The sequence below is a fragment of the Scyliorhinus torazame genome, chromosome 2 (assembly GCF_047496885.1).
Source record: "Scyliorhinus torazame isolate Kashiwa2021f chromosome 2, sScyTor2.1, whole genome shotgun sequence".
In the NCBI taxonomy this organism is placed as follows: domain Eukaryota; kingdom Metazoa; phylum Chordata; class Chondrichthyes; order Carcharhiniformes; family Scyliorhinidae; genus Scyliorhinus; species Scyliorhinus torazame.
Genome location: NC_092708.1, coordinates 43,316,333 through 43,328,845, shown reverse-complemented (window position 1 = coordinate 43,328,845; position 12,513 = coordinate 43,316,333). Strand labels below are relative to the sequence as shown.

Below are 12,513 nucleotides of genomic sequence, written 5' to 3'. Positions count from 1 at the left end.
TTGGTGAATTGGACATTTTGAATTCTCCCTCTGTGTACCTGAACAGGCCCCGGAGTGTGGCGACTAGGGGATTTTCACAGTAAACTTAATTGCAGTGTTAATGTAAGCCTACTTGCGACAATAAAGATTATTATTATACTGAAGATTCTCATCCCTGCAACCTTTCTTGTGAACCTCTTCTGCACGCTCTCCAATGCAATCACATCCTTCCTACTGTGTGTAGCTGAGATCTAACTAGTGTATCGTATAAGTTCAGCATAATCCCCTTGCTCTTGCACTCTATGCTCTTATTAATAAAGCCCAGAACACTATATTCAAATTATATTCAACCTCAGGACACTATTTTTACTTTGTGACAAATTAATTCCTGGAGGCGAGAAGATGGAAGATATCTTCTTCACCAATAAAAACATGTCAAGCTATTTCAACTTATCCAGAATAGCAGTTCAAGTAGATGCGGCCCGTTATAATAATAATAATCTTTATTGTCACAAGTAGGCTTACATTACAATGGAATAGATACCCAAAGAAAATGGTGGAAGCAGCTACTAGTAATTCCTTCAAATGCAAATTAGGACATAGCATTGTACAATGCAATCTATGAATATTTTGTGACATGACATGTAGTAAGAGGAAAAAATGACTTTGGAAATGGTTCCCAAATGTTTCCACCTCATGCCTTTTTACTCATGCCATTTGTCATAATGGTGTCGGTAACAGAAGTATCTGATAAAGAAGCCTTTGTAGTCTTCTGGATGTTAATAGCAAGTCCTTATTAACTATTTCTAACTATAGACATATAAACATAAAGGGTACAGGCATGGAACTATCTCCATCTCTAGGTCTTAACACATCTCTGCCCAACATCACACTGACCCCAGGTCTGGGTTACGTGTCCTTTTACATCACTGTGTGGGTGGTACCAGACTCAATAATGTCCCACATTAACCCTGTACATACCAGACCCTTATACTACACCTCCCCCAAGTTTTTATTCTATGGGTATAGAGCTCCATTAGTTTACTGTCTTACATTGTTATAAGTCTTATGCATTTCCTTTATTGATGCAACCTTAATGATATTCTAACATTATTGCCTATACAGTATTAGCATTAACAATCTGTTCATTTCTCCATCTCCCCACTTCAAGTCCTTGAAGTTAGAGGTTCAGGCGGTCTGGGGGCTATATAACGCTTCCTCATCGCGTTTGCTGTTCTGTTGGAAGAGTGACAGGCTATTTTGGTTCTGGTTCTTGTTGTTGGCTTGGGGGTTGGACTGGAATTTGGGTTTGCTTTCCTTCTTTTCTTCCATTGCTTTATGTTGGCCCATGCCTGGTCAGTTCATCCATGGTTGCTGTTACTGTCAATCATTTCTTGCAAGGCGGACAAACATGGTATTCGTCTTCTTGGCTCTGCTCCCAGTAAGTCATCCCTTTCCTGATGCTGGGATTTGTGATCAGGCACTGCTTGTCTTACATAAGACAACAGGGCTTAAGAGCAGGAGTAGACCATTTGACTTTTCAAGCCTGCTCCACCATTTAATATGACCCTGGTTGATCTGGCTGTGCTCTCAGCTCTACACTCCTGTGTGCACCCCCTGGCTCCCTGATACAAAAGTCTAGCTCAGCTTGAAGAAATATAAATTTATAATCCGTCTTCGATCTTCATTTTAGATTATCCCTTTTTGATCTTGCTTTACCAATTCTTAATCAAGTCCTTTGTGTTACAGTTGCAGTGCAGTACAGCCTCAAGCTGCAGCATGAACTCTCTCATTTGCGATTTTCTAGACTCTCACTGCCATACTAACTTCCACTTTTCCTCTGTCCCCGACGATCAGCTCAGGAGAATGACCCTCTTGAAGAGGATGCCTCAGGGCAGAAAATCTTTCTGAGATTGCATTGTAACACACTCCATCTGCTCTAGGCACCACCAGATAGATTCACACTAAGTTTGGATTAGAAAATGAGTCAGAGAGATCGGCACTGATGCACTTCACCATATGGATCGCAGCAGTTCAAGAAAGTGACTCACCACGACCTCCGTGAGGGCAGTAGGGTGAGGCCAATACTGGCCAGAATGAATGAATAGAAAAACAGTTACTCTGTCCAAGGTAATGAAGCACAATGGCAAGCACGATAAGCTGTCAGAGCTTTATCAGGACATATCAGGGGGAATAAAACAGTGAGAAGCAATCTTCAAGTTCAAAGCACATTTGGACTCCACTCGGCACAATAATCCATAGCCTCAGGATTTTCCTGCCCTGGTGTGTCAGGCACTGGTGTGGGGGATCCGGCAGGCTAGCCAAAAGCCAATTGTCTTTCGGCGGAACTGGAAGACCCCAGCAGCAGACAGGGCTAGAAAATCCCAGTCTAGATCTCGATAACTTTAATGCCTGGAACTGAGGGCCAAATCTTCAGACAGTGGCAACAATCGCCGGATTGTCGCTGCAAACAAAATTCTTCAACTCGAGGCTGCTATACACTTTCTACCGCAAAGGTTTGAGCCCATTTTTCCCAGAAATGCACAGCCCCGTGCCCATTGGGGAACTCAGCTGTAGCAGAGTAGAGTCTGCGGAAGACAGGCCATACCCCCCTTTTTTACAGCAAAGAAATATAGAACCATGGAAAAGGTACGGCATAGAAAGAGGCCACTCAGCCCATCATGTCTGTGCCAGCCAAAAAAGAGCAAAAGGAAGGTAGCCGCTCATTTTAATCCCACTTTCCAGCACCTGGCTATAGCACTTCAGGTGCAGATCCAGGTGACTTATAAATGAGCTGAACATTTCTACCTCAACCACCAATTCAGGCAGTGAGTTCCAGACGCCCACCACCCTCTGGGTGAATGTCGGATCGAGTCTGGTGGGTAGTCAGTTGGTTGGGGGATAGTTGTATCGGGTGTGTAGTGGGAGGTGGTAGTTAGAGTCGGAGGTATATTCAGATCGTGAGTAGTGAGGTGGTCAGGTCAGGGGGGGGTTAGTCGAATGGTTGGGGGGTCAGGGTTTATTGAAGGGTTTGGGGGATGGGGGGTTGATTCGGGGGGTCAGTTGTGTAGTCACCAAGATGTTAGACTAGGTTTTAATCTGTCGAACATTTCCTTTGACACCAGACCACCACATTGACCATCTTGGCCACAATGCATAAATAGAAACCAACACAAAATGCAACACATTCTGATCCAAATTCAGAATCATGTTACATTGCAAACAGAGATAATCAGCCCCTTGTGAATTCCCATCTTCCTGGTGCCTTTTCCTATCTCAGTGACTGTACGACATCAGTGACGGCAGCATGTGCTAGTGAATGACTGCTAACCGTCAATAGGGAAAACACAGGTGGTCTTGGAGATGAACTTGAGCAGCTCTGGGCTAGAAGGCCCATCTTTAGACTGCGCAATTTATATAAACGACACAGATGACAATGTGTGGGGTAGAATCAGTAAGTTTGTGGATGACACAGAGATTGGCCGGGTGGTTACAGTGAGGTTGAGTGGCTTGGGTTGCAGAAAGATATCGACGGGATGGTCAAGTGGGCAGAAAAGTGGCTGATGGAATTTCACCCTGAAAAGTGTGAGGTGATCCATTTTGGAAGGAGTAATGTGACAAGGGAGTATTCAATAAATGGCCTGACACTGGGAAGTTCCAAGGAACAAAGAGACCTTGGCGTTTGTGTCCATAGATCTCTGAAGGCGAGAGGGCAGGTTAATAGGGTGGTGAAAAGGGCATATGGGACACTTGCCTTTATCAATCGAGGCATAGATTACAAAAGCAGGGAGGTCATGTTGGAGTTGTATAGAACTTTGATGAGGCTACGGCTGGGGTACTGTGTGCAGTTCTGGTCACCACATTATAGGAAGGACGTGATTGCACTGGAGGGCTTGCAGAGGCGATTCACCAGGATGTTGCCTGGGATAGAATATTTAAGTTACAAAGAGAGGTTGGATAGGCTTGGGTTGTTTTCGCTGGAGCAGAGAAGATTGAGAGGTGACCTGATCAGCACGGTAGCATAGTGGTTAGCACTGTGGCTTCACAGCGCCAGGGTCCCAGATTTGATTCCCTGCTGGGTCACTGTCTGTGCGGAATCTGCACGTTCTCCCTGTGTCTGCGTGGGTTTCCTCCGGATGCTACAGTTTCCTCCCACAGTCCAAAGACGTGCAGGTTAGGTGGATTGGCCATGCTAAATTGCCCTTAGTGTCAGTTAGGAGGGGTTATTAGCTTAAGGGGTTGGTGCAGAATTGATGGGCCGAATGGCCTCCTTCTGCACTGTACGTTCTATGTTGATCAAGGTGTGCAAGACTATGAGGGGCATGGGCAAGGTGGATAGGGAGCAGCTGTTCCCCTTAGTTGAAGAGTCAGTTACGAGGGGACACAAGTTCAAGATTAGGGGCAGAAGGTTCAGAGGGGATTTGAGGAAAAACGTTTTTAACCAGAGGGTGGTGACGGTCTGGAATGCACTGCCTGGGAGGGTGGTAAAAAGAATCTGGATGAGCACTTGGCACATCATAACATTCAAGGCTATGTGTCAAGTGCTGGCAAATGGGGTTAGGTAGGCAGGTCAGGTGTTTTTCATGTGTCAGTGCAGACTCGATGGGCTGAATGGCCTCCTACTGCCCTGTATTATTCTGTAATTCTGTGAATCTCGGCATGACCAGCTACAGTCTTGGCTGGAAAAGGCACTGTTGGACAGGCAGGGGTTCAAGCACAAATGTTTTCATCCTGAGATGAAACCACTCCTGGGGTGGTTCCTCAGCAATCCTCATTGGAAATCAGAGTACTTTACTGCCGTGACACTCCAGAAGCCCCTTTGAACACTGGTGTTCGAAGCTATGATGGTGGGTGTTTGAGCTTCCACTGAAGCACTCAAGATGTGAGCTGGCTCTTGCTTGTACGACAATGGAAGCAGAGACATCAGTCGTCAAAAGCTGCTATTCAACCATCGTTGGATTTGGATTTCCTAGATCCCAGAATAGATCATAGAATTTACAGTGCAGAAGGAGGCCATTCGGCCCATCGAGTCGACATCAGCCCTTGGAAAGAGGGCCCTACTTAATCCCACACGTTCACCCTATCCCCATAATCCAGTAACCCCACCTGACCTTTTTAACACGAAGGGCAATTTAGCATGGCCAATCCACCTAGCCTGCACATTTTTGGACTGTGGGAGGAAACCGCAGCACCTGGACGAAACCCAAGCAGACACGGAAAGAAATTACAGACATCAGACAGTGACCCAAGCCGGGAACCGAACCTGGGACCCTGGAGCTGTGAAGCAACAGTGCTAACCATTGTGCTACCGTCCCGCCGATTTGGGTTCATTGTCACGTGTACCAAGGTACAGTGAAAAGTATTGTTCTGCGTACAGTGCAGACAGATCATTACACACATGAAAAAAAACATCGGACATACAATAAACACAGACATCCGGTGAAGCATACGAAGTGTAGTACTACTCAGTAGAGAAGATGCATGGAGAGATCAGTTCAGTCCATAACAGGGTCATTCAGGAGTCTGGTAACAGCGGGGAAGAAGCTGGTTTTAGAACAAAGAACAAAGAAAAGTACAGCACAGGAACAGGCCCTTCGGCCCTCCAAGCCTGTGCCGACCATGTTGCCCGACTAAACTACAATCTTCTACACTTCCTGGGTCCGTATCCCTCTATTCCCATCCTATTCATGTTATTTGTCAAGATGCCCCTGAAATGTCACTATCGTCCCTGCTTCCACCACCTCCTCCGGTAGCGAGTTCCAGGCACCCACTACCCTCTGTGTAAAAAACTTGCCTCGTACATCTCCTCTAAACCTTACCCCTCTTACCTTAAACCTATGCCCCCTAGTAATTGACCCCTCTACCCTGGTAAAAAGCCTCTGACTATCCACTCTGTCTATGCCTCTCATAATTTTGTAGACCTCTATCAGGTCGCTCCTCAACCTCCGTCGTTCCAGTGAGAACAAACCGAGTTTATTCAACCGCTCCTCATAGCTAATGCCCTCCATACCAGACAACATCCTGGTAAATCTCTTCTGCACCCTCTCTAAAGCCTCCACATCCTTCTGGTAGTGTGGTGACCAGAATTTAACACTATGCTCCAAGTGTGGCTTAACTAAGTTCTATACAGCTGCAACATGACTTGCCAATTCTTATACTCAATGCCCCGGCCAATGAAGGCAAGCATGCCGTATGCCTTCTTGACTACCTTCTCCACCTGTGTTGCCCCTTTCAGTGACTTGTGGACCTGTACATCTAGATCTCTCTGACTGTCAATACTCTTGAGGATTCTACCATTCACTGTATATTCCCGAACCTGCATTAGACCTTCCAAAATGCATTACCTCACATTTGTCTGGATTAAACTCCATCTGAAATCTCTACACCTAAGTCTCCAAACAATCTAAATCCTGCTATATCTTCTGACAGTCCTCATCGCTATGCGCAATTCCACCAACCTTTGTGTCGTCTACAAACTTAATAAGCAGACCAGTTACATTTTCCTCCAAATTATTTACACTATGAACAGCAAAGGTCCCAGCACTGATCCCTGCGGAACACTAGTCACAGCCCTCCAATCAGAAAAGCACCCTTCCATTGCTACTCTCTGCCTTCTATGACCTAGCCAGTTCTGTATCCATCTTGCCAGCTCACCCTGATCCCGTGTGACTTCACCTTTTGTACCAGCCTGCCATGAGGGACCTTGTCAAAGGCCTTACTGAAGTCCATATAGACAACATCCACTGCCCTACCTGCATCAATCATCTCTGTGACCTCTTCGAAAAACTCTATCAAGTTAGTGAGACACGACCTCCCCTTCACAAAACCATGCTGCCTCTCGCTAATATGTCCATTTGCTTCCAAATGGGAGTAGATCCTGTCTCGAAGAATTCTCTCCAGTAATTTCCCTACCACTGACGTAAGGCTCACCGGCCTGTAGTTCCCTGGATTATCCTTGCTACCCTTCTTAAACGAAGGAACAACATTGGCTATTCTCCAGTCCTCCGGGACATCACCTGAAGACAGTGCGGATCCAAAGATTTCTGTCAAGGCCTCAGCAATTTCCTCTCTCGCCTCCTTCAGTGTCTGGGGTAGATCCCATCAGGCCCTGGGGACTTATCTAGCTTAATATTTTTCAAGATGCCCAACACCTCAACTTTTTGGATCTCAATGTGACCCAGGCTATCTACACACCCTTCTCCAGACTCAACAGTCACCAATTCCTTCTCTTTGGTGAATACTGGTGCAAAGTATTCATTTAGTACCTTGCCCATTTCCACTGGCTCCACACACAGATTCCCTTGCCTATCCTTCAGTGGGCCAACCCTTTCCCTGGCTACCCTCTTGCTTTTTATGTATGTGTAAAAAGCCTTGGGATTTTCCTCAACCGTATTTGCCAATGACTTTTCGTGACCCCTTTTAGCCCTCCTGACTTCTTGCTTAAATTCCTTCCTACTTCCCTTATATTCCACACAGGCTGCGTCTGTTCCCAGCCTTCTAGCCCTGACAAATGCCTCCTTTTTCTTTTTGACGAGGCCTACAATATCTCTTGTTATCCAAGGTTCCCGAAATTTGCCGTTATTTATCCTTCTTCCGCACAGGAACTTGCCGGTCCTGAATTCCTTTCAACTGACATGTCAGATGTTGATTTACCCTCAAACATCCGGCCCCAATCTAGGTTCTTCAGTTCCCGCCTAATATTGTTATAATTAGCCTTTCCCCAATTTAGCACATTCACCCTAGGACCACTCTTATCCTTGTCCACCAGCACTTTAAAACTTACTGAATTGTGGTCACTGTTCCCGAAATGCTCCCCTACTGAAACTTCTACCATCTGGCTGGGCTCATTCCCCAATACCAGGTCCAATACAGCCCCTTCCCTAGTTAGACTATCTACATATTGTTTTAAGAAGCCCTCCTGATGCTCCTTATAAACTCTGCCCCATCCAAGCCCCTAGCACTAAGTGAGTCCCAGTTAATATTGGGGAAGTTGAAGTCTTCCATCACAACAACCCTGTTGCTTTTACTCCTTTCCAAAATCTGTCTACCTATCTGCTCCTCTATCTCCCGCTGGCTGTTGGAAGGCCTGTGGTAAACCCCCAACATTGTAACTTCACCCTTCTTACCCGGGATCTCTACCCATATAGCCTCGCTGCACTCTGAGGTGTCCACCCGTAGTACAGCTGTGATATTCTCTCTAATCAGTAGCGCAACTTCGCCACCCCTTTTACATCCCCCTCTATCCCGCCTGAAACATCTAAATCCTTGAACGTTTAGCTGCCAATCCTGTCCTTCCCTCAACCAGGTCTCTGTAATGGCAACAACATCATAGTTCCAAGTACTAATCCAAGCTCTAAATTCATCTGCCTTACCCATTATACTTCTTGCATTAAAACATATGCACTTCAGACCACCAGACCCGCTGTTTTCAGCAACATCTCCCTGTCTGCTCTTCCTGAGCCATACTGGCCCTATTCCCTAGTTCTCTCTCAATGTTTTCACCTTCTGACCTATTGCTCCGGTACCTAACCCCCTGCCATACTAGTTTAAACCCTCCCGTGTGACACTAGCAAACCTCGCGGCCAGGATATTTATGCCTCTCCAGTTTAGATGCCACCCGTCCTTCTTATACAGGTCACACCTGCCCCGGAAGAGCTCCCAATGGTCCAGATAATGGAAACCCTCCCTCCTACACCAGCTGTTTAGCCACGTGTTTAGCTGCTCTATCTTCTTATTTCTAGCCTCACTGGCCCGTGGCACAGGGAGTAATCCCGAGATTACAACCCTAGAGGTCCTCTCTTTTAACTTTCTGCCTAGCTCCCTGAACTCCTGCTGCAGGATCTCATGCCCCTTCCTGCCTATGTTGTTAGTACCAATATGTACAACGACCTCTGCCTGTTTGCCCTCCCCCTTCAGGATTCCCGCTACCCGTTCTGAGACATCCTGGACCCTGGCACCAGGGAGGCAACATATCATCCTGGAGTCTCCTTCACGTCCACAGAAGCGCCTATCTGTGCCCCTGACTATAGAGTCCCCTATGACTATTGCTCTTCTGCACTTTGACCCTCGCTGCTGAACATCAGAGCCAGCCATGGTGCCGCTGCTCTGGCTGCTGCTGTTTTCCCCTGATAGGCTATTCCCCCAACAGTATCCAAAGCGGTATACCTGTTCGAGAGGGGGACAACCATAGGGGATTCCTGCACTGACTGCCTGCCCCTTCTGGTGGTCACCCATCTCTCTGCCTGCAGCTTGGGTGTGACCACGTCTCTATAACTCCTATCTATGACGCTTTCCGCCACTTGCATGCTCCTAAGTGCATCTAATTGCTGCTCCAACTGAACCACGCGGTCTGTGAGGAGCTGCCATTGGTTACACTTGCTGCAGATGTAGTCGACCAGAATGCTGGAAGCATCACAGATCTGCCACATCTCACAGTTGGAGCACTGCACCCCGCTGAGTGACATTTAAGCACTAATTAATTAATTAAAAGTAAACACTTGAATTATTGTTAGATTGAGTTACAATTAACTACATGGCCCTGACGCTAGACAATTTTTACTGTAAAATTAAATGCTAGAACCCTCAAGAGTATTGAAAGTCAAAGAGATCTAGGAGTACAGGTCCACAGGTCACTGAGAGGGGCAACACAGGTGGAGAAGGTAGTCAAGAAGGCATACGGCATGCTTGCCTTCATTGGCCGGGGCATTGAGTATAAGAATTGGCAAGTCATGTTGCAGCTGTATAGAACCTTAGTTAGGCAACACTTGGAGTATAGTGCTCAATTCTGGTCACCACACTACCAGAAGGATGTGGAGGCTTTAGAGAGGGTGCAGAAGAGATTTATCAGAATGTTGCCTGGTATGGAGGGCATTAGCTATGAGGAGCGGTTGAATAAACTCGGTTTGTTCTCACTGGAACGAAGGAGGTTGAGGGGCGACCTGATAGAGGTCTACAAAATTATGAGGGGCATAGACAGAATGGATAGTCAGAGGCTTTTCCCTGGGGTAGAGGGGTCAATTACTAGGGGGCATAGGTTTAAGGTGAGAGGGGCAAGGTTTAGAGTAGATGTATGAGGCAAGTTTTATATGCAGAGGGTAGTGGGTGCCTGGAACTCGCTACTGGAGGAGGTGGTGGAAGCAGGGACGATAGTGACATTTAAGGGGCATCTTGACAAATACATGAATAGGATGGGAATAGAGGGATACGGACCCAGGAAGTGTAGAAGATTGTAGTTTAGTCGGGGTGCATGGTCGGCACGGGCTTGGAGGGCCCAAGGGCCTGTTCCTGTGCTGTACATTTCTTTGTTCTTTGTTTTGTTCTTTGTAAATACCGATCACTGCCCTCAGGTTTAGTTACTCCACTATCTAGTTAATCAATTAGATTTGTTTTGCATTATTTTTTTTTCAAATTTAACAGATTCCCAACCAGCTAATCAGGTCACAGCTTTACTGTGATGTCACTTCAGTTTTTCCCCCCCCACACAATTTGAAAAGATAATAAAAATAAAAATCACTTATCTTCCCAGGATGCTCTCTGGCTCTCTCCCTGCAGATTAAAAGTTACAACCAGAAGAAAGAGAACAAAACGGTAGGGAAAAAGCACCTTCTCCCACTCTGCACCGAATTACCTAACTGCACCAAATTACCAAGTTCCAATTCCCACTCTGGATGTGTCTCACTCACTCAGGATGTGTCTCCTTCACCTGCGCAAAGCTTACTGAGCGCGCTTTCTGTCTATCTTTTATACAAACCTCAGCTAACCAGGGTGACTCACACTACTTAAGCTTCAAACAGAAAAATACAATGTACACCCTTGTGCCACTAAACAGGCCTTAGGCCTGTTGAATTTTGAATCAGGATTTTGAATCTGTTAATGTGTGTTCTCAGACTTTTGTATTTCCTGCCCAATGAAAGAGGTTGGAAGAGAGAAAAACCAGGGTGGTAGGGGTCCTTGATTATGCTGCCCACTTTCCCAAGGCAGCGGGAGGTGTAGTCAGAGTCAATAGATGGGAGGCGGGTTTGTGCGATAGACTGGGCTGTGCTCACGATTGTGTGTAGTTTCTTCCAGTCTTGAGCCGCGCAGTTGCCATACCAGGCTGTGATGCAGCCAGAGAATGACAGGGTGTTGTGAATTGAGAAGTGCCAAGGCTGCTGGTTCCGTTGACAGAATATGGCATTTGAAGTTCCATTCACTGACCGTGACCACTCGTGCAGAACTGTATCCAGGTGAAATCCTGGCATTTATCTCTGTGGTGATCTGTTCCCACTGTCTCTCATTTTATAGCAGGAAGGTGCCTTGGTCCAAGGATACAGGGGCCGGGATTCTCCCATCTGGGGACTAAGTCCCCACGCCAGCGGGAGAACCGGTGCCAACCACTCTGGCGTCAACAGGCCCAGAAAGTGCGGAATTCTCCACTTTCTAGGGGGCTAGGTGGACGGCGGAGGGGTTGACTCCGCTCCAGCAAGCGCTGAAGGGACAGAGCGAGTTTGCGTATGCGCTGAAGGGTCGGTGTGATCTCGCGCATGCGCGGAACCGCCGGAGTGATTCCGCGCTTGCGACGGCATATTTTGGTGCAAGCGCAAATTTCTTTATTTGGAATCCCTCTATTCCATATCCCTCTATTCCCATCCTATTCGTGTATTTGTTAAGATGCCCCTTAAATGTCACTATCGTCCCTGCTTCCACCACCTCCTCCGGTAGCGAGTTGCAGGCACCCACTACCCTCTGTGTAAAAAACTTGCCTCGTACATCTACTCTAAACCTTGCCCCTCTCACCTTAAACCTATGCCCCCTAGTAATTGACCCCTCTACCCCGGGGAAAAGCCTCTGACTATCCACTCTGTCTATGCCCCTCATAATTTTGTAGACCTCTATCAGGTCGCCCCTCAACCTCCTTCGTTCCAGTGAGAACAAACCGAGTTTATTCAATCGCTCCTCATAGCTAATGACCAAATAAAGAAGTTCCCTTCTCTGCGTCAGCCATGGCGGAGCCCTACAGGGCCCGGCACAGTAGATAGGAGTGCCGCCATGGAACAAGCCCTCCCGCAGATCGGTGGGCCCCGATCGCGGGCCAGGCCACCGTAGTGGTGCCTCCCCCCCGGTGCTGGATTCCCCCCATGAAGCGCCCCCCCCCCTGAGGACCGCCCCCGCCGACTTACCTGCCAGGTCCCGCCGGTGCGTGAGTTGAGTGATTCATGCCGGCGGGACTGTCCAAAAATGGACGGCCGCTTGGCCCATTGGGGCCCGGAGAATCGCCGGGGGGGGGGGGCGCTGCCAATGGCCCCAGACTGGCGTGGCGGGAATCCAGCCCCCGCCCGAAAAACGGTGCCGGAGAATACGGCAACCGGCGTCGAGGCAGGATTCGCCCCCCCCCTCCCCCCCTCCCCCGGGGATTATCCGACCCGGCGGGGGGGTCGGAGAACCCCGCCCAGGATCTCTCTCCTCCACTCCACCTCAAATGACTTGGCAGAAAACGCAGTGGGTCTGATTAACAAGTTTGCGGATGATACTAAGATTGCACGAGTTGCGGATAGT

General features: G+C 47.7%; 1 protein-coding gene across 6 annotated transcripts in view; it reads right to left on the bottom strand.

The window, feature by feature from the left end:
- Nucleotides 1–12,513, bottom strand: part of cacnb4a (calcium channel, voltage-dependent, beta 4a subunit) — a 552,528-nt gene that overhangs the window by 21,320 nt on the left and 518,695 nt on the right. The gene's annotated exons all lie outside the window — the stretch shown is intronic.